The sequence below is a fragment of the Pseudopipra pipra genome, chromosome 10 (genome assembly GCF_036250125.1).
Source record: "Pseudopipra pipra isolate bDixPip1 chromosome 10, bDixPip1.hap1, whole genome shotgun sequence".
Lineage (NCBI taxonomy): Eukaryota > Metazoa > Chordata > Aves > Passeriformes > Pipridae > Pseudopipra > Pseudopipra pipra.
In genome coordinates, this window is record NC_087558.1 from 4909671 (window position 1) to 4929292 (window position 19622).

General features: G+C 44.4%; 1 protein-coding gene across 1 annotated transcript in view; it reads left to right on the plus strand.

Annotated features, from left to right (window-relative positions):
* The first annotated feature begins 4383 nt into the window (after positions 1-4383).
* Positions 4384-19622, plus strand: part of FNDC3B (fibronectin type III domain containing 3B) — a 190977-nt gene continuing 175738 nt past the window's right edge. The window contains exon 1 of the mRNA XM_064665854.1: positions 4384-4589. The gene's annotated coding sequence lies outside the window, so the exon portion shown is untranslated. The remainder of the gene's footprint in view (positions 4590-19622) is intronic.

The following is a 19622-nucleotide window of genomic DNA, read 5'->3' on the forward strand; positions in this document are numbered from 1 at the left end:
TGCACTGCACTAACACAAGAGGCAGAGAATTTTTATTTCAGAATAATACAGAGGTTATTCCTTTAATCTTCTGCCAAGAATAATCTTTTGGGGGCTTAATTTCTTCATGTTATCAAGCATGAAAAATACTGATCTGTATTGCCCTAAAAAGGGAAAAATCTGCTAATTAATACCATGAATACAAACTCCCTACCAAACTCAGTCAGGTTATGAATGCAAAACCGTGAATATACGCTGAGTGAATAACTGGCATTCATTTCTTCTAAATAGAGAGGTACAGATAGAAATCCTGGTTCATGCTAATGTTTACATGCCCTACTTATTTAAAAAGAGTGTCCTGCAGAATTTTGGATTCTCTGCAGTAAAAGTGACTGTTATGAACTACATACACTTACCCAGATTTTCTTGCTTGTGCCGGTCTCCACAGGCACTATCTTGAAAATAAAACATTATAAGGATTGGAGGAGCTCAATATGTTTTAATCTGTACAATCTAATTTGCCTTTAGCTTTCATTTTTTTCATATAAAAGAGTGAGAGAAGAATACCATGACCAGATAGTACTGTGTGATTTTGAGTACTCAGTTGTTTAAATTGCACCAACTTTATTGGTTTGTGAGGCATACAGACAAGGGCCCCCCTTTGTTAACAATGAAAAACAAATGATATGGTCTTGTCTCTATTCTGTGAAGGAATAAGGGAGAGGGAGGAGAGGTGCTACATCATTTTGTTCTGGATATTTTTGTAAGGAGATCTTCCACTTGTTTGCTTTGAGCATCCTGCCCATCCCACCTCTCAGCTGGCAGGGTGAGGTCCAAGTAAGGGATGCTTCAGGGCATGCTCTCAGCCTCATGAGGGTCACCTAAGGCAATTTTGCTGAGTAGTTCTGCCTTTCTCCATCCAAGTTGCTGCTGGCCCTGAAAGTGAGAATGTGAACCTGGAGCTCTTGCTAGGGGTGAATGGAGCCTGTTGAGACACGGAGCCCTGAGCCAGCCCACCTCACAGCTGCTCAGAGGTGTAATAATGCACATGGGGAGAAAACCCCTGCACCTACAGTCCAGCCACTGTTTGAGTGGAACCATCCACCCTACATACTGGTGCTATGTAGTATTAAAACTGGCTGAGGGCAGTATACCCCAGGTAAAAAACAACACAGTATTCAGCAAATAAACAAATCAAAGCATGCTCTGTATGCTGTCAAACAGCACTAATGCCAAGATCTCTGCCTGCCCGTCCTCCAGGATACAGAAGATGCAGCTTGTGGGAATAGTAACAGCTTAACTCAAATCCCATCAGAAATGTGAAGGAAAGTATTCTAACAGAATAAAGACTGTCTTCAGAGCCTTTGCAATGATGTCTGACCCTCAAGGCCACATCTTGATTGTACATAGAGAGGGTCCATGGGCCCCTCTCTGGCATTTGTCACCAAATAGGAGGGGATGGCTGATGGAGATGATGGCAGAATACAGGGTTTAGAATTGGTTTGGATCCAGCCCCAGTCAACAGTGCCAAAATTGTTACTATGTGATGGCTAAACAATTCTTACTTGAAAGAAGTTAGGAGGTTCTGTCTGGTCCTGCTGCATTTGGCAATGACTGTCCTGGAGACCTGGATCCAAGAGAAAGACCAAAGAAGGATACAGCACTGTCCCTTCATCCTGCTCCTCTGCAACAGGCACACGTGGGAAGGGAGATGGAAGAGACGCGCTACTGCGTTTCTGACGCCACTTGCTTCCTGAATAAACAGAGAGATCTCACTGTGATAAAAGATAAATATGTGTGTTATTGGAAAAAAACCCAGACTGATCAAAACAGAAAAGTTAGTTCATGGCTTTGGTCTGTATTTTTTTGGATTATAGTTTAGGTCAGTAATTTTCTCCAGTGTGATTTGTCTGTCCCTGCTGTGTCACCACTTAACCTAATCCTTTTCCTTTTTCAGAGGCAAAAGACATTTCCTCCTGTCTGATTAATGCTCTTCCTAGATGAGGTGGCTCAGGGAGTAAACCATTAAAGAAATAGTTTTAACTGTTATTTATGTAGGAACTCTCTGATGAAAAGCAATCCTTGCTTCACTCTCCCTTGCCCTCTCCCTGGGTTCCTGGCCATGCCCAATCTCCATTGAATCAGTTTATGGTTGCTGTTCACCATCTGCTCTCCCAGTTTATCAGGGCAGCAGGGCTGAATAGAAGGAGCTCTGAGGAGAAGACAGCATTTGATCCAGGCCCAGGATGGCCTTGTGCTAGTTTTTGTGAGTCTGCCCACTTCTGCAATTCCAGGTGAGCCTGGAAATGTCCTCACGCCTGGGGCTTCTGTTTTGACTCTCCAAACGAGGACACAGCCTTTGGCCCATTGGATAGAAAAGATACAAATCAGTTCTGTGGTTCCACTTCCTTCCTCTTCTTTATTTCTCTTAATTTTGTTCTCTGCGTTTGATCTTGTTTATTCTTCAATTTAATTCTTTTTTTTTTTTTTGCCATTCTCCTGCTTGGGTCAGTGATTTTTTTTGCTTCCTAAAGCAATGCCTTCACTGACCCTTTTCTCTATCTTCCTTTTTCTTTTTTTCTCCCCACAAAACAGTCTACAAGACCAAGTAAAGGCTTTACCACCCTAGTGAATAATTAATCTCGTCTGCTCTGTAACTCCATCCAGGACCATCAAAAAGTCTGCGTGTTTTGGGTCACTAATAAAACAAAACATTTTTCTACTTTTAGATTTTATGCATTACAAAAGTTTTTGCAATTAACGACAAACAATACTTAGTGCTGGCCAACCATTTCACTTTGAAAAATCTTTCCCATGAGAAAATGCCTATTTGTTATTTTCGTAGGAATTATCTATTTCAGATAACTTTATTTTCATTTTTCTGTGTTTTGGTCACGTAGAAAAAAAACCCCAAACCCAGCCCTAGTTGGCCACGATGCTTTGGTTTTACTAAGCTTTTATGCCAAAAAGTGTTTCAATAAGAAGTAGAACATCAAGGAGTCCTATGGGAAAAATGTTTCTATTGATATTGTAATGGAAGCTGATGAAAATACACCTGGGCTGCCTCAGACTCCCAAGGGTTTTCCAGTTTCTGAAAGGAAACCTTGCTCTGGTGGATAAAGTGGATCAATCACTGATAACAGCTGTCAGAAAAAATAACACTGAAGAATACAGAAATGGAGAGAAGGCAGAGCACAGGACGTGTGGGCAATGAACTCCTGCAGAGGAAGGCTGGCTACCCAAAGGACCAAGGCCAAATCAAAAGGCCCTTCAAAGAGTGGCTGTGATCTGTGGTGGGAGTGAGGCTGAGTCCTATTTTAAGCTTTTCCTGTAACCAGATTAAAGCTCCAGTCATGATTCCCACATGGCTTGGATGCAGTGCTGAGAGGTGAATGACCACCATGGCTCTTCAGAGCTCTCTTCCAGAGGCAGGGGATAAACTCCTCTTCTTTAGAGCTGCACAATTTAATAAGTCAGAGCACTTCTTTAGCCTTGGAAAACATTGCCTAGAGCTTCTTCTCCTCAATCCCAACTGATGGGAACATAGGAATGACCTATGGTGGGAGCATGGGCAACTTACAGCAGATGCCAAAGAGGGGACACATGGAGAAGCCCTGGTCTTCTGGCACGCTGACCCCAGCCTGAAACTGCTTGAGTGAGGGGCTTCCCCTGCAGAAATAGCATTTTGGTGATGACTGGTACAATGTCCATCACAACCACCCACCCCTGCCAGGGTGGTGGGGGCTGCTGGGTGGGCAGGAGGAGGCTGGGTGGGTGATGTATGGCCTGGGGGAGATATTTGGTAGTAACTGAAAGGTCTAGAAAACATGTCTTAGGAGGAGTGGCTGAGAGAGCTGGGTTTGTTCAGTCTTGAGAAGAGGAGGCTCAGAGGAGATGTCATTGCTCTCCACAACTATCTGAAAGGAGGGCGTAGTGAGGTGACGGCTAATCTCTTCTGCCATGCCTGCAGCGAGAGGACCAGAAGAAATGGCCCAAAGCTGAGACTGGGGATATTCAGATTAGTTATTAGGAAAAAAATTTTTCACTGTTAGGGTGGTCAGGCTTGGAATAGGTTGTCCGGGGAGGTGGTGGAGTCACCATCCCTGGAGGTGTTGAAGAGGCGTCTGGGTGAGGTGGTTTAGGGGTTACGACGGTAGTGCGGGCTTGGCGGCTGGACTGGACGATCTCGAAGGTCTCTTCCAACCTTTCCTATGACTCGGTGATTCCATTATTCTACGATTTTAAGTAACGATGAGCGAACCGGGAGGGACTCAGGGCGGACGGGGCAGGACCGGAGCGGGGCGAGCGGAGCGGGCCGTGCCCGCCTCTCACGTCTCCCCCGCCCCCGGCGGGCGGTGGCGGCGGCGGGGCCGTCCCGGGGCGGGGCGGGCGCGGGCCGGGGGCGGGAGCGGGCGGGCCGGCGCCCCACGCCCGCCTCGGCCGCCTTTTCGGCGGGAGCCGCTACTCCAGAGTGCGCGGTAGCGTGGGCCGGCCGGGGCCCCATGTGGTGCCGACATCACTGACATGGCGGAATCCCCGCCGAGCCCTCCCGGCACTCGCTCCAGCTAACCGGGACTCGCCGCCCGGCGCCCCGCACCGCCCTCCCGCAGGTAAGGACGCGGCGGCGCTGCGGGGGAAGCCGGTCCTGGGCGGGGGGAGCCCTGCAGCTCCGCTCGGCTCGGAGCCCCCGGGAGCGGCGTCCCCCGCCCCGCGGCGCCGCTGCCGGTCCCGGCTCTTTTGTTCGGCGGCGGGACCGCGGCCGCGCTCGGCGGAAAGTTTCTGTGCGCGCCCCCTCCGGCTCCCCCCGCCTTGGGGAGCGCCCGGCGGGCGGGCGGGAGGGAGCGGCCCCGGCGCGCCCCGCTCGGGGCTGGCGGCGGGACGGGCGCTCCAGCACCGCCCGGCTGTCCCGGGGGGCTGCCGGCCCCGCCGCTGTCATCGCCGCCGCCCTCCCTCCCCGCCCGTGCGGCTCCCGCGGGGTCGGTGCGGGAGCGGCCGGTGCTGGCGGGGCCCGGCGGCACCGCGGGTGTGTGCGGTGTGTGCCCGCCGCTCCCCGCAGCCGCGCCCCGCTCGGCGGCCCCACTGCCCGGCCCGGGGTGCGGGCAGGTGGAGGAACTGGGGGGCTCCTCCGTCTGCAGAATGCCTGGATCCAGCGGGTACGTTGGAGGAAAAAGCCGGAGAAAGGCGCGACCGTCTTCTTTCCCGGCCCCGTCCTTCCCCACCCGGCTCCTGGCAGAGGCGGCTTTGGGAAGGAAAGCCCTGGAAACTTTTTATTTTGCTTGCCAGACACCTTTTTAAAATGGCATGCGACCAGCAGACGGAGCGAAAAAAGAACAACTCTTTTAAAAGCTTAACCTCTCTTAGGTTAAGACCACAGCTGCATCCCTCCCCCCTTTCCCGGTTCTCAGAAATGTTCTATTTAAATAAGGTTTTGGCGAAGGTAGTGCGGCTTGGAGTTAAATGTAACGAACCATTTATCCCATCTATATTTGTAGAATAGAAGGCGCGGGACAAGCCTGCCTCTCTCCATATTAGTAATTTTGTATTTCATTTGCATTTCTTTGTGTCCTTTGAGTATCTAAAAGTACTGGCCTGACTCCTTAAAGTGGTAGTTACCCCATCACGGATTGGGGAACTAAGGGAGAGATTGGAGTTTCTTGTCGGCTGTTTTTTTTTTGTTTGCTTTGGGTTTTTTCTGTTTGCTGTTTGAACTCCGTGCTAGATTTGTGAGAAGAGGATTCACGTATCCCAGTTCCCTGTGCCCTGACCACATCTACTGTATCCCCTAACCGCTTACCCTGTGGAACCCGGGGCTCAGCTAGTACGTTCCTGAAAGGTGCCAAACCAGTCTAACTCGAGTTTAACAATGTGCTAGGTAATGGGATTTCAAACTTACACGGATTTTTCAAGCGTAGAACTGTTTCTCAACCTTTTTTGCAGCAGAGCTTGCTTAAAAATGGTTGAGGCTGCCAGGCCTGGCACTGCCTCGATGCCTGTCCTGGTGTGGGGCTCAACTCCATTCCGATGGGGAGCGGCTGGTCTGGATGTGGATGACACAATGTGTGCTTGGCTGGAAATCTAGATAAGGGCATCACTTCCATAAACCTCAGGAATGGGCAATGGGCTGCCTCCTGGGTGGAGGCATCTTGCTCCTCTGGCCCCGTCCACTGCGGGACTCGCCCACCTACCACCTGTGTGTCTTTCTCAGCTGTAAGAGAATATGCTGCCGGTGCTACCAGTAAGAAAATCATTCTTGGCAGTGTTCCCGGGGTCATTTCGGGTCTCGCACAGAAGCGGTCTGTTAGTGCTTTTCTCTTAATCTTCAGCACTTTGTGGTTCCCTCTCGTTAGTTTTAAAGCAGTTGTGATTTGTGGTTGTATCGGGACCCTGCTGTGGCAGAAACGTCTGCTGCCCCAGAAGTGCCATGTATTGTTCTTCCCAGTTCAGTATCTTTTAGCTACTTTATGCTTATAAATGTAGCTCAGGGATAAGTCTGTGTATAAGTTAATGTATTTTACAATTTTTAAATTTTAATTTTTTTTTTTTATTTTATTTCTGAGCCATCGGGGCTCATCCGGTTTGGGTTTAAGGTCAGTACTGGGGCAGCAGTGAGAGGGGTTTTTCATACTGATAGCCTATAGTTGGCCAAAGGATAAGAAATGAAGGAAGTTAGCAGCCAAAATAAGCTGATATTCTGCTATAGCCAAGAAGCTTGGAGCTCCGACTCCATACTGCAAGGATTTTATCTTTACTCTCGGAAAAGTCTGTAACTTCCAATCTGAAGTGCGTTTATCCTAATGCCTTTTTTTTTTCTGTGTGTGGTATTTAGTGAACTGAAAGAAGATTATTATACCTTTTTCTGAGCAGAGAATTTATGGGTTTTTCTCTTCACTTTGTAGGTTGTTTTTTTTTTTTAAGTCCTTTGAGAGAGAGAAGCAGTTAAGGGCAGTCAGACTTAGGCAGTTCATAAATCTGTGCAAGAAAATATATACAGATGATGCAGCAAACTTCTGCATGTGTGTGGTTGTATTCATGAACTTTCTAATGAGTATAATTGTCTTTTTCCCTCAAAAATGTAGGTTGTCAGTCTGCTGAGTGCTAGTGCAGAACCCAAGTTTACAGTATGAATAAATATTTGTAGTGTGAGGATCTTAATTCCTACTAAATACATATAATTACATAAAAGGCCCAGAGCCCAAACACAGCTGAATAAAACAAATTATTCTCCACAGTGCTTTTCTCAGTGCTTTTCTCAGTGTAGTCTACCACTCCCCTCAAAGGAAAGGACATGAGGGAAGATGGAGTCATCTCTGTGAGCAGCATGAGGGGCAGTTTGGGACACCCTGGGAGAGCATCCCATCTCTCCACCAAGGATGTGGTTAATGGGTGTTAAGCCTGGAAACAGTGTCCCAGCGCACTGGGACGGTTTTGTGCTACATGCCGCAAGTTATCGAAGTCCCATTTGTTTGCAGTAGCCTTTAGTGTACAGCAAATAAAATAAATAGCAGAGGCAGCCAGCAGAGCCCTGTGTAAATCTCAGCTGTGCAAAACTCCAGCAAGGCAAGGAGTTTCTCAAGTGTTGCCCAGAGGATTTGTGCCTCGGTGATCGCCTCTGCGCTGCTGAACAGCGGCGTTGAGCGCTGGCGGATCCTTTGGAAACGGGAATATCAAAACTCGTGTTGTTTACAGCCAAGGTTTAGTGTCCCTGTGTGATCTGTCCCTGGAGATGGAAGGTATGTGGGAAGAGGGAAGTTCTTCAAACAAGGCAGTGGAAATAGGAGCCGCTGGATACACAACGGTAACAGGCCATCTACAGGCAGGAATGCTGGTGTGTCAGTGAGCAGATAACTCCAACAGCTTCCAGTGGGGATGTGGTGGTTTGTGTTTTTATCAGTTTATTCCAAGCATCTCTTTGCAAAATTAAAGTTGGAAGCCCCCTCTCTGTTGGATTCCAGACAGCCGGGGAAAAAAGGCACAAACTAATTAAACATGATTTATTGTGGAGTTTGTAAGAGTGTTGGGAGAGATGAGTTGCCTTTCGGAAATAAATCTGTGCTCTGCTCTGGATGAAAAATGACGGTGCTGTTGAGCAAGTACATGAGGAACACGTCGTCTGTGTTAAAATGTGTTCCTGAGCACGAGTGTTCCCTGGAGGTCCCAGGTAGTGTGGCTTTGAGCAGATCTTTGTGGTGCTTTTAATTGGGAAAGGATGGCTTTCCTTGAGCTTAGAGGTTAAAACACGGGGCTTTTCCAGTGACATACTTTCTGCGTTTGATCTGAAGAATCTTTTGTTTACAAGTAAATTGTGGTGTTTGTTAGCGGATAACAGACAAAAAGCCAACTGCAACACCAACTGTATAAGAAACATTCTTTATTTGTTTTTCTAGTGGTGACAGTTTATAATAGTGATATACTGAAAGTTACCATGTGGATACTCTGCTTAATAAACCATGCAGCTATGTATAATATGAAGCAACAAACAATCCTGGGTAATTAAGTATGTATTTTATAATTTTTTTTTAAGATAACAGAAACTGCAGCTAATACTGATACGTGGCATTTGCTTGTTCTGGCATCTGCTCCTAGTTCTAGAAGCTACTCAGCAGAATGACAAGATGGGTTCAGGAGCAGAGTTTCCGCTGCTGTGGTTCGGTTTTTATTTGTTAGATTTAGAATAACTGAAAGCAAACACTTGAATTCCCTGAAGATGAAGGTGATAGGCTTGTCTGATTTCTCTGTGTTGACTTGGTGTATAGCAATTCTGTGGCAGCAATGCACATACCTTAAAGCATGCTTTACATCCCAGGCTCTTATCATTGCCTTATACGTTGTTATGGACATTTCTATTTTTAGGACTCTAATAATATAACATGTGTATGTGTATATATATGTATGTAAATATATACTTCATGTTTTCATGAGTGTTTCATATGGAATACTTTGAAAAGAGAAAAAGAAATTGCTCTCAAGAGGTTAATAAAAACTTAAATAAGCAACAATTTTAGGTGACCCTCGCCACCTTCAGAGATCCTTGGGATGTTGCGGACAGATTTCCCCACACTTTTAATCCAAACTAGAAAAATCAATGTGTTCTGCTTAGTTTGTAGGTTCTCTGGGCCTCTATGCAGCTGTGTCAATTTTACATGGTTGCTCCCTGTTCCCCCCTCAGCCACTAATAAAATTCTAATGTTTATAACCTATATCCCAGTGTTATCTTTTGCCCCAAGTATTTCTGCACAACTCTCTAGTCAAACCCAATGCTACAGTGAAGTAAGATGGTGGGATTATTTTGGACCTTGATAGCAGAAACAGTGTAGGAGTAGAGATTTGCCCTGATTTGTTTCAGGATCACCTTACCATTTTTCTTTAGTAAGATTAGTTAGTTGCTAGAATTTATTCCACTTCATGAGTTGCCTTTTATTGTGGAAGTTTGTGTCTGTTCAATGGCACTTCATGTAACATAAATGACCTTATGCTTGCAGACACTTGAACTGATCTGGGTATGTTATTCAGTATTATGCATTGCTCTGCTCCTTATTTTGGTGGAATAATGCAGCAGAGAAAAAAAGATGATAGCGTTTGTGGATAACGAGAGCATTGAGTAGGTTTCCTTCAGGTCAGCCGGAATTTTTGGGGAATTAACTAATGTCAACTCATAGAAGAGAAAAAATTGATTTCAGGTCTTGTTACCAGCAAATGTATGGCAACCAGAAGCATCACTTCATTAGAATAAATTAACAGAATACGAGTGACCCAGTTGGAACTGCAGAGCTTGTGGATTATTTGGGGTGTATAATGCCCAAATAGTGCTTTTTTGTCTATAAGTACTGATAGAAGTGGTGAGTTTGAAAAGCAAAGGCACAGCTTGGACTTGACTGACTCTATAAGGGGTGTTGCTTTCCTGGGGGACTCAGTATTCTGTCTTTCATTTGGTGTTAAAGTATTGGGAATAATGGCTTAGACTGAAGTGGAAAGTGGAAAAAATTCCTCCTTTTATAACAAGATAAGGCAAATGGGGATATACCATGTACATGATGCTTCTAGAAGTATTTGAACTGGATGCAAGTTTGAGACCCAGTTGCACACATGCACATGTGTTCCTCTGTTCTTACAGCAGACAGATCGTGGTTGGTGTTTGGCTTTGAGTTGTGTGTTTGGTTGGCTTGAACAATTGAAATGTTGGTCTTGTTTTCCCTGGTTCTTACTTCACTTTACTTAGCACATATTAGTATCCTGTTCTTTTGTGCTGCTTTAAAGCTCTCAGGAAGTGATTTTTATGATCTTGTTAGAGTAGATACCTTTTAATTAATTGTGTTAAAAATTGAAAAAAAGGGTTGAAAATAAGCTGGGTTTTTTCACCCAAATGTTTTGGTGCTGTTCCTCTATTATACGATGTTGTATTGAACTGTGGCTGCCTTGGAAGCCATGGCTTTTAAGGTGAGGAATTTGTTCCTATTTGGTTGCACTGACTGAAGGATGACAACATGTTTCTTGAGGGCTGATTTCCACTGAGTCATCCCCTGAGCAGGGCAGAGGGACACTCAGCTGCTGTCACATCTTCTGCTTTGGCAGGTTAACTAGGAAATTTGTTTTCCAAGCCTGCCTTGGGGAGGAGAGAGCAACAAGTCTCTATTTTCTCATGCTGGAAAGAGTTGAAGCTGTGGCAGCTCAAAGAAAAGCAAATGAAAGAAAACAACTGTTTCTTACTCTGTATTTTTACAGAATTGGCTTCTGCTTTAATGAGGTTTTTTATTTGTGGGTCTGCTGTTTTTCTCAGCGTCCCACTTGCCCATCCTTTCTTTTGCATGCTTATTCATTGGCCTCCCATGACTTCTGATACTGTGATAGGATTTTCCTTTTAGTTATATCTCTGTCTGATTTTGTTCTGTTGGTTGCACAGCTGTTGAAGGTGATCTTCAGCCATGCAGTGAGGCTGCTCCTGCTCTTGCACTCCAGACCGGAGTCTCAGGGTGCAGCGTTTGGTGTTGCAGAAGCAGAATCTCTCCTGAGCAGCCAACACCATCTGACAGCCTGTGTGTGTGGGGAACTGAGCAACCAGAGACACAATACTTAGTTTGGCACAGTGTTTGCTCTTTGCTGGCTTTTCTTGAATGGTTCAGATGTGGGCGAGGGAGGGGCAGCAGATCTGTGTTTGTGGGACATTGCATTCCCTTCTGTCCCCTTCCTTCTGACTTCATGCTCTTGTTCATGTAGTGGGTGTGACATGTGGCCTTGGCATGACTAAAAGTGCAGGCATGTGAAGACCAGGCTGTTGGATGAGAGAAACATGTCCATCCACACGTGTAGTGGGGGTGTGCCCAGCATTGCAGCCGAGGTGGCTGTATCTTGGCTCCAAATGACCCAGGAATGCTGTGGGATGTGGTTGCCAAGTACTTCAGAAGAGTCTAAGGGGTCTGATCTGACAGGACTGTGGGGCACTGCTTTTTGGATCATAGCTTGAGGCATTGTTGATTGTATCTGCCAGGCAGCTGTGCAGGGAGAAGAAAGTCCATGGTCATCTTCACAAGCTGGTTCTGAGGAAAGGGTCAGAATTTTTCTGACATGGTTGATAAGAGTGTTTGTGGTTGAGAATTTATAGGGAAGGAAATGAGAGATTGGAAATACAGTGAGGTGCCTTGTGTTTTGACTGTCATGTGGCAGCTCTGGAAGGAGTTAAGCTACAAATATTCTGTGGAGAGCTTAGGCTTGAAGAGTAACCCAGAAGCAGGCTGAGCTGCTGGTAGGTTAGTGGTTTTTATGGGAAAGAGATGGCAAAAATAAATCTAAATTTATTGTAATTCAGAGGGTTAAGTCTAAGTTGTTGTTGTCTGTGGATGAGAGAATGGTGCTTCACAATGTCTGTGTTGATGTATGAACATGTGCATATGTTGTCTCCTCTTAAATGAGTGACCTTACGTGCTTTGGAGGAGGAAAGAAAACATCACCAGTGTCACACATTATCCCCTGTATAAATTCTGGAGTGAACCAACACTTCTGGATCAGTGCAAAATGACTTGATAGCCAAAAGAATGACCCCTGCTTGCTTTGTGCACTGTGACCCTGCAGGCTGTCAGCTCTGCTTTGAAGAGTTCAACTGTGTTTTATACGGGCATGAAATGTATGTTGGCTGTTTTGAGGATAAAGAGTTAATTTTATAGCAATTCATTGTATAAGCTGATATGTTCATAAGTCAGCTCGTTTGACACAGTCATTTTCTCACTGTTCCCTAATCAGAAGTTAGTGATTTAGGTTACTGTAAATGCTTTCTGGTCTTAGGTAACACTGGTGAAAGTCATTCTCAGAATAAGCAGAAGCGAAACCTGATTTTCTGATACTTTTGTGTTTTGTTTACATTCAAGGAGGTAGTTCATACCCATGGTGCCTCATTATGTAACTGTCTATTTCTACCTTGTTCTTTTGGTTTATTTGTTATAAAACTAAATTACATTGTAGTTCATCAGGACCTCAAAACAACAAACAGAAACAAAACAGAAACCTTAAAGGATCAAACCAAAATGACTTTGTATTTCACATCGTGGTTAACTTAGGTGTTGTTGAGGTAATAGTGTCCTATGTTCAGAAGTAAGAAATATCCTATGGATTTCACCAGAGACACAGGTAATGTCTTGTTGGATTACTCTTGCAGAGTACTCTGTGGCTCTAAACTGTTCCTGCCATCCTGGGAAGTTAAAGTGCCATAACAAGGAAGCAGAATTTGGCTCACTGAGTGTTTTGCTACTAGATAGTAGGTTCCAGTTTTGCTTCATGAAGGTCTAGAATTACACTGTTACAGGACTTGGTACTGAACATGTGGGTTGCATTATTCGTAGCTGACCACAACCAATACACAAGAAATCGTATGGCTAAGAGGAATTCTGAGATGGTTTTTTTTTTTTTCAATAAAGCAAAAGTTTTGTAGATTTTGACATAAAACTGGAGAAAATTGACTGAAAGAGGGCAGTTTTAGCTTAGATATTAGATGGAAATTCTTCACTGTGAGGGTGGTGAGGCCCTGGCACAGGTTGCCCAGAGAAGCTGTGGATGCCCCATTCCTGGGAGTGTTCAAGGCCAGGTTGGATGGGGTGTGGAGCATCCTGGTCTAGTGGAAGGTATCCCTGCCCATGGCAAGGGGTTGGAACTAGATGATCTTTAAGGTACCTTTGAACCCAAACCACTTCATGAGTCTATAATCCAAGCCTTAATCCTTGTTTCATGTATGTCAGCTGGTGGCAGAAGTAACTTGTTTGATTCTGCTCCGCACATATTTATTTTTGCAACTCCATATGCTGCTCTAACAGATCTTTATTATTGCTTGTTAAGTTCGTTGGTGCTTTCAGGGACTGCACAAAAGATAAACATCCTCTGTGACTTTGTTAGGCATACAGTGCAAACTTTTTGTTGATTTGAAGCCTGTCCCTTAGGTCAGTGAGCGCTGCAGGCAGCATTCAGGGCGCTGTACGCCCACGACTGTGAGGTTATCTGAAATGGAAGGGAATGGGCTTGATACCTAATGTGTCTTCTCTCTACAAGCTCTCGTGTGTGTGGTGTTTTATCTTTACCCTTTGCCCTCTTGATTAACAGAACTGGATGTGCTTGTCCAGCTGTTCCAGCTGCCTTGTTCAGTGGGCAGGAAATGGTGATGTGGTGGAAATTAGGCAATCCTACCAAGTGCCACCAAAAGAGTCTCTGATCTCTTCCACAGCAGCCACTTCTGGCTTCTGGATAAAACATTAGAGTCAACTAATTCAAATACTTCTGTAACCACAATCTATGTAATGTACAAGGCGGCTACACTTGAATTTTTGTGTGTCTGAATAGGTTGCTTCAGTGGATTTGTGAGAGCTGCTATGTTACTGTAAAGGCAGTATTTGTGGATATAAAACTCTGAAGTTAGACATCAACGGTTTCACTTCCTTTTGGCATTTGTTGATCACGCAGTCAAACAGGATGATATTATGCTCTAAAAAGTTGCTGTAGAAGTTTTTCAGTTTCTCAGACCTTCTAGACTATTCCAGTCTTGTCCCTGCTAGCAGATCTGGGTCCCTTCTTTCTTAATAATTCCTTATTTCTCTATTCCCATCTTCCTTCCTTAGATTTTTCTAGACTATAACATACTGATTTCAGTACGTTCTCAATTGTTGCGTTGGTGCAAGGGGACAAAAGGGAGCGAATAAGTGGTTATAGTATCTTCTGATATGTAAGAATTGGGAGGTAGAAAATATGGATATGTGAGGACATGGGAAATAATAATGAAGGAAATAGTTTGCAAGTGGATCGACTGTATTATTTGTGGCCCTGCCATAGTTTAAGATTGTGATGTTCTCTCAATGAAATACAAGCAAATACGATAAAATGCTCTCTTACGTGACTGAGTTTACTTGAACAGCGATAGTACCACCTTTGAGCAAATTTGATATAGTCTCATTACCAGCAGTGACGTCATTTCGCTGCAGCTGCAAAGCTTTGGGCAGTGCTGGGTAGGGATGAGGTGCTGCTTTCTGGCTCTGGGTTAGCAACGTGGCAGTGGGAGATCTGTCCTTTCACTCTGAGAGGGAAATGCAAAGCCTTGGCCCAGTGCCTGGACTAACCTCATAAGGCGAGAAGTTTTGTGCTCACGTTTGAAAGTATATGGGGGTGGCAGATTGGATCTGTCAACTTCCTCCTGTTCTGTCCCCAGGAGAGTTATTTTCCATTAATTATATACATATACATTTTTTATTTAAAGTGTCCTGGCTCCATGGAGCAACGAGGTGTAACTAAGGTGTGGTGTTTCCCTGAAAGGCCCAGGATGGCTGGCTGGGCAGGAGCCTTGTCACTGCTCAGGCAGGGGTGCAGTGAGGTGCTGCCTGTGCCGACTGCCAGGATCCTTCTTCTCCCTGATCCTACTGCCTGGCAAGTGCAAGGCAATTTGAGGGAGCTATATGGAAAAGTTAGGTGATTCAAATGAAGAAAATTTAACAAGGTGATTTTCCTTAAAAACTTTGATGTAGGTTTGACTAGTTTTTCAATGAGTATTTTATATTGGCTACCTACTGTATAAAGTATCACGGATTTAGGATTTTTGCACATCCCTACTTTTTGCAGAAAATATTTTGCAATATTCAACTTGTGCATTTTTGAAAAATGCAAAGGGATTTGACAGATTTGAGAGGGAAGCAACAACTCTTCTGTCCTGATATGCAAAAAGGAACAGTTGGGAGGAAGAAATGGAAAAATACCATTTTTATCTTGTCTAGTATATTAGACAAAGGTTTTCTCTGTTTTTCTGCCACCATCATCTCTTCCTGACCTTGGTGATCAATATTAGCACTGAGGTTTCTTAAAGCAGATGTGGCGACTTTGCTGTGCACCTACTTGCTCTGCTTGACCATAGTGTGAGTGTGGTCTGTTCGTGGTGATACAGCCATGAAAAAAGGCACCCGCCAAAGGGACGGACTTTTATTTTGCTTTTAATAGTGATGGGAAGGGAAGTTAATACTATTCTGCAAGTTGTTCTGGGACTTCTTTTGGAAAACGTGTGCATTCTGTTCACCCACGTTAGTGAAAGATGGGTAAATCTGAAGTGGTAGAGTTACGGGCAGGGGTTACAGGCATGACTGGAAGTGTAGAAAGCCTTTCTCGTAAGATGAGATGGGGAAATATTTAACAGGAAGAACGTTCCAATGAACTTCACTATCTCTGAATCCATCAGAGAGGTAAACAGTGTGAAGGCGTACAGGGCTGTTGAAGCCAAAAGCCGGTGCTGGCACTTGAACGCGTGGATGCAAGACGTCAGTAAATAAGAACTTTTTGAGAATTAGATCAAGCAGGTCAGTCCAAAACCAGCCCAGCTATCCAAACAGAAGCCATCTTACGGCAAGCAGAAAGACATAAATAATTTTAATGTGCAAGGCTTTATGCAAGGATATCAAAGAAAATGTGGCTATAGCATTCCCATATATGAATAAGGAGTGTATAAGTGGCAGAGTGATTTCAAGGAAGTGGGAGAACAGAAGAGGAGCTGGAATATCATGTGATGAAAGTACTGTAGGCATTCATTGCAGCAGCAGCAACATAGATAAACCTGATCCTTATTTTTTAATGAATTGACATAGTAAAAATACTTCTTTTCCCAAGTCTGCTTGCATCTGCAGTTATGTGTGTGCAGTGCAGTACTGGTGGAGAAACTTCAATAAGGCTGCAAGCATGGTGGAATTTCATTTCTGTGTCCTTTTACTGGTACTTTTATTTGGTAGAAGGTCTTGACATAACATAGTTTCAGGAAAGCAGATGGGCAGAGCTCTGAAAGAGCTTTGAACATCAGGTCAAACAATAAAGGTGCTTTCCAAAACCACTTATTGGAGTAAAGGCCAGAGGTTTGTATCCAAAACTTTGCTAAAGATAATTTCTAGGAAGGAGAATGTTAACTTCAGTATAATCACAGGCTTCAAAGCAAAATCAGAATGCAAGATAAATTTTGTTTATGCTTTGGCTTAAGAAAAAAAAGTAACAAGATCAGAGTTATACAAATAGGAGTTTAAATATATAAAAATCAAAATGTCTAGATTTATATTTGCTGATAGAAGATGGCAGTTATGCTGAAATACAAGGTAAAAGCTTTAAAAGAAGTGAAATAAATTAGTGAACAAATGTGCAATGCTAAAGTTGAAATGCTTTCAGTGACGAGGAAAGGAAAATCTAAATTGGGTCACCTGCAACTTCAGAAGTGGCTGTAGAAACGACAAATTACTAGTTCTGCTTGCACCAGGACTCTGGAAAAGGAAAAATCAGCATGTAGAGAAGGTATTATCCAGCTAATTGCTTGGTAGCTACACTGAAATTGCTTTAATACTGACCTGTAGTGTTCCCTTTCTCAGCAGAAATGCTTTTGTGTCAGACAGAAGTTAATGTTTCTTTGGAGAAAGAAGGATGCAGTGAGTCCTTCTGCAGACTTTCATCTGAGCCTTTTTCTCTGAAATAGGAGTCACAGGAACTTGTTGACAAAGCTGTTTTCTGTGATTGAACTGAGCTTTTGTTTGGGGGTGGTTTGTTTTATTTTTTTTTTTTTTGTTCCAAAGAGTCAGGTTTTACTTAAATATATTATCAACACTGTCTCATTTAAGCTTGTGTGATTTGCTTTCATTTCTGAGCTACTTGGGGGGGGAAAGTTGTTTTAATTGTCTTTATGTTAATGCAGAAGAACTGGGAGCTTGTTTCCATCCATCATGGAGATGGAAACAAAAGCCAAGCAAACTTCCAGATGGTTGCAGATCCTGGATCCCAGCCACTGCCCAACGCAATTCAGTCCTCCTGCCTCTATCATTTACTGCTTACAAAACACTGTGCAGGGCTTGTGAGTGTGGACTTTGCCTTTGTGAGCGGGCGGCTGAAGGAGGAAGGTGAACATTGTGGTGGGGCGGGAACAGTCCCTGCAGGGTCCTCAGGCTTTGGCCAGGGCTCCTTGCCAGCGATGTAAGGATTGGCTTGGGAGTTCTCCAGGGTTATAAAACACCCAGCTGTTGACTTTTAAAGTTGTGTGACTGGGCAGCTGGGAACTTGGATGGGCTGGAGGATGAGCTATATTGACGGAGGAACAATAGTTTCACAAGCACATACACGTACTCCCCTCACCCCCCTTTTGGGGCCATGGGTGTGCACTATCTGAAATCCTGTCGCTAATTAAAAATCACAATAAGCCAGTGCACTTAAAAGTGGGTTTTGATGGTTGGTTTTTTTTTTTTAATTTAAAAAGTCACTGGCTGGAGAATTAATGAAACGACTGGGAACGGCATCTTGCATTGTGGCCACTTGCTCAGTTGTGGTTGAGTTGGTGCAGAGTATCTCGGAGTTGATCTTATTGTTCTGATGGGATTTCAGCCCACTGTGGCAAGGGAAAAGTTAACATGGGCAACAAGAACTAACTCAGCTTCAGGGGGTGAAAGTGCTGGTGGGAGGCAAGGAGCTGCATGTAAAGAAACTGTGTGGGAATGGGACAGAGGGAGCATCCCTGGGCTGTGCAGGGGACCTGTGGCAGGTTGGCAGGGCCAGAAGCACAGCAGAAGTGATCAGTGGGGCTTTATTTAATGGTGGTTTAGTTTCAGTCTCGCCCTCAAGCTGCGAAGCATTTCCTAATTTAGAAAGGCCAATATGAAAAAACTTGCTATGTAAAGCTGTAGTTTTTAATGTGGACAGTCAGACAGATCCTGTGAACTGATAATTGCCATTACTGGCTGGGACAGGCTGTCAATTTTAGTAGGAAATCATTAAATAAACATTGGTGAATAACCAGTATGATGATTCCCCTTCCCTTGGTAGACACCAAAGCACTTAGGAGATACTTGTTTGGGGCTTGCTTCAGTTTGAGGCTGGACTAGAAGTCTTATTAGTGCTCTGCAAGTGTCTGGGGGTTTCCCTCCCCAGCACAGCACTTGACAAGCCTTGCAGCATCGCCTGTGTGCAGTTCAGGTACCTCTGAAAGCCTCTTCCAGAGGAGGATTCCTGGCAGCTTGGCAAGAGGGCAATAACCACTTGCCTTCTGCTTAGGATATTATATTGTATCTGTAGGAAGACTTTGTCAAAGGCTGACTTGCTCTGGGTAAGGGGGACGAAAACTGTTTCTTTACAAATGCCAACTAGGTCTTTGCAAGCTAATAAAATTGTCAGTAGGCAGTACAGCATATGCTTAATTTAGTAAGGTTATAGTTCTTTTTTAGAAAGGGTAGAGTTATCCTGGCTTACTTGTAATTTATATTTCTGATGAGCACATGAAGTCATATTTCCATAAGAGGAGGAAATACTGCTCACTTCCCCTGGCTGATCCCATCTACTCCAGTAGCTAATCTTTGGATTTTCGTTTCTAATGTTGTGCCCAACTCTGATTTGCCTGGCTCCTGCTTCTGCTCACTGGTTCTTACTGTTCTTTAATGTCCAATCCTTGCTGGCCCTGGGACCACATAAATAAGTCTTTCAAAGGGCTACTAAATCCTGCTGGCGTGCCATGTGTCAGGCAGCAGGGCATGTCTGTGCCCACTGGCTGATTCACACACGGTGTTATCAGCTCACAGATTAAACCACCATCAGTTCATGGGCCAGCTCTTCATACAGTGGAGATATTTCATTTTAACTGAGTGTGAACTCCTTTATCAGTGTTGTGTGGTACCAAGTCAGACGTTGGCTGAAGAATACACACGTGCTAACACGGCAGTCGTGCCAACCAAAGGTGTTATCTCAATGGAGAGTGCACTTGGGTTTGTTTGACAGGACCTGTTTTATGTAGAACAATTCCTTATTACTGGAATCCTTCACTGACTTTGCCTTGTTTTATCTGAAAGCTGTGTCTTACTAATGGGATGTAATTGCACTGGGCATCCTGCTTTCCTCTCAGCTACTGGTGCTGGATCACATGGTCTCCCCTCCATCCTTCTGCATTACTGTGTCCTGTTGTTGGTAGTAGGTGAGGCATTTCCTTAAAGGCTCGAATCAAAACTTAATTGCAAGATTTTGAAGCTGACTTGGGCATGAGTCTAATTCATCGATCTGTTTGATAAAAGTGCATTTTTTACCTCTTCTGAATATTAGTAGAAGAATCTATTAAATGCTTTTTTGCTGCATCATTAGCCCTGTTTTCACTTCTGTTTTCCAGTGGGGTTATACCACTATTAGAGTTC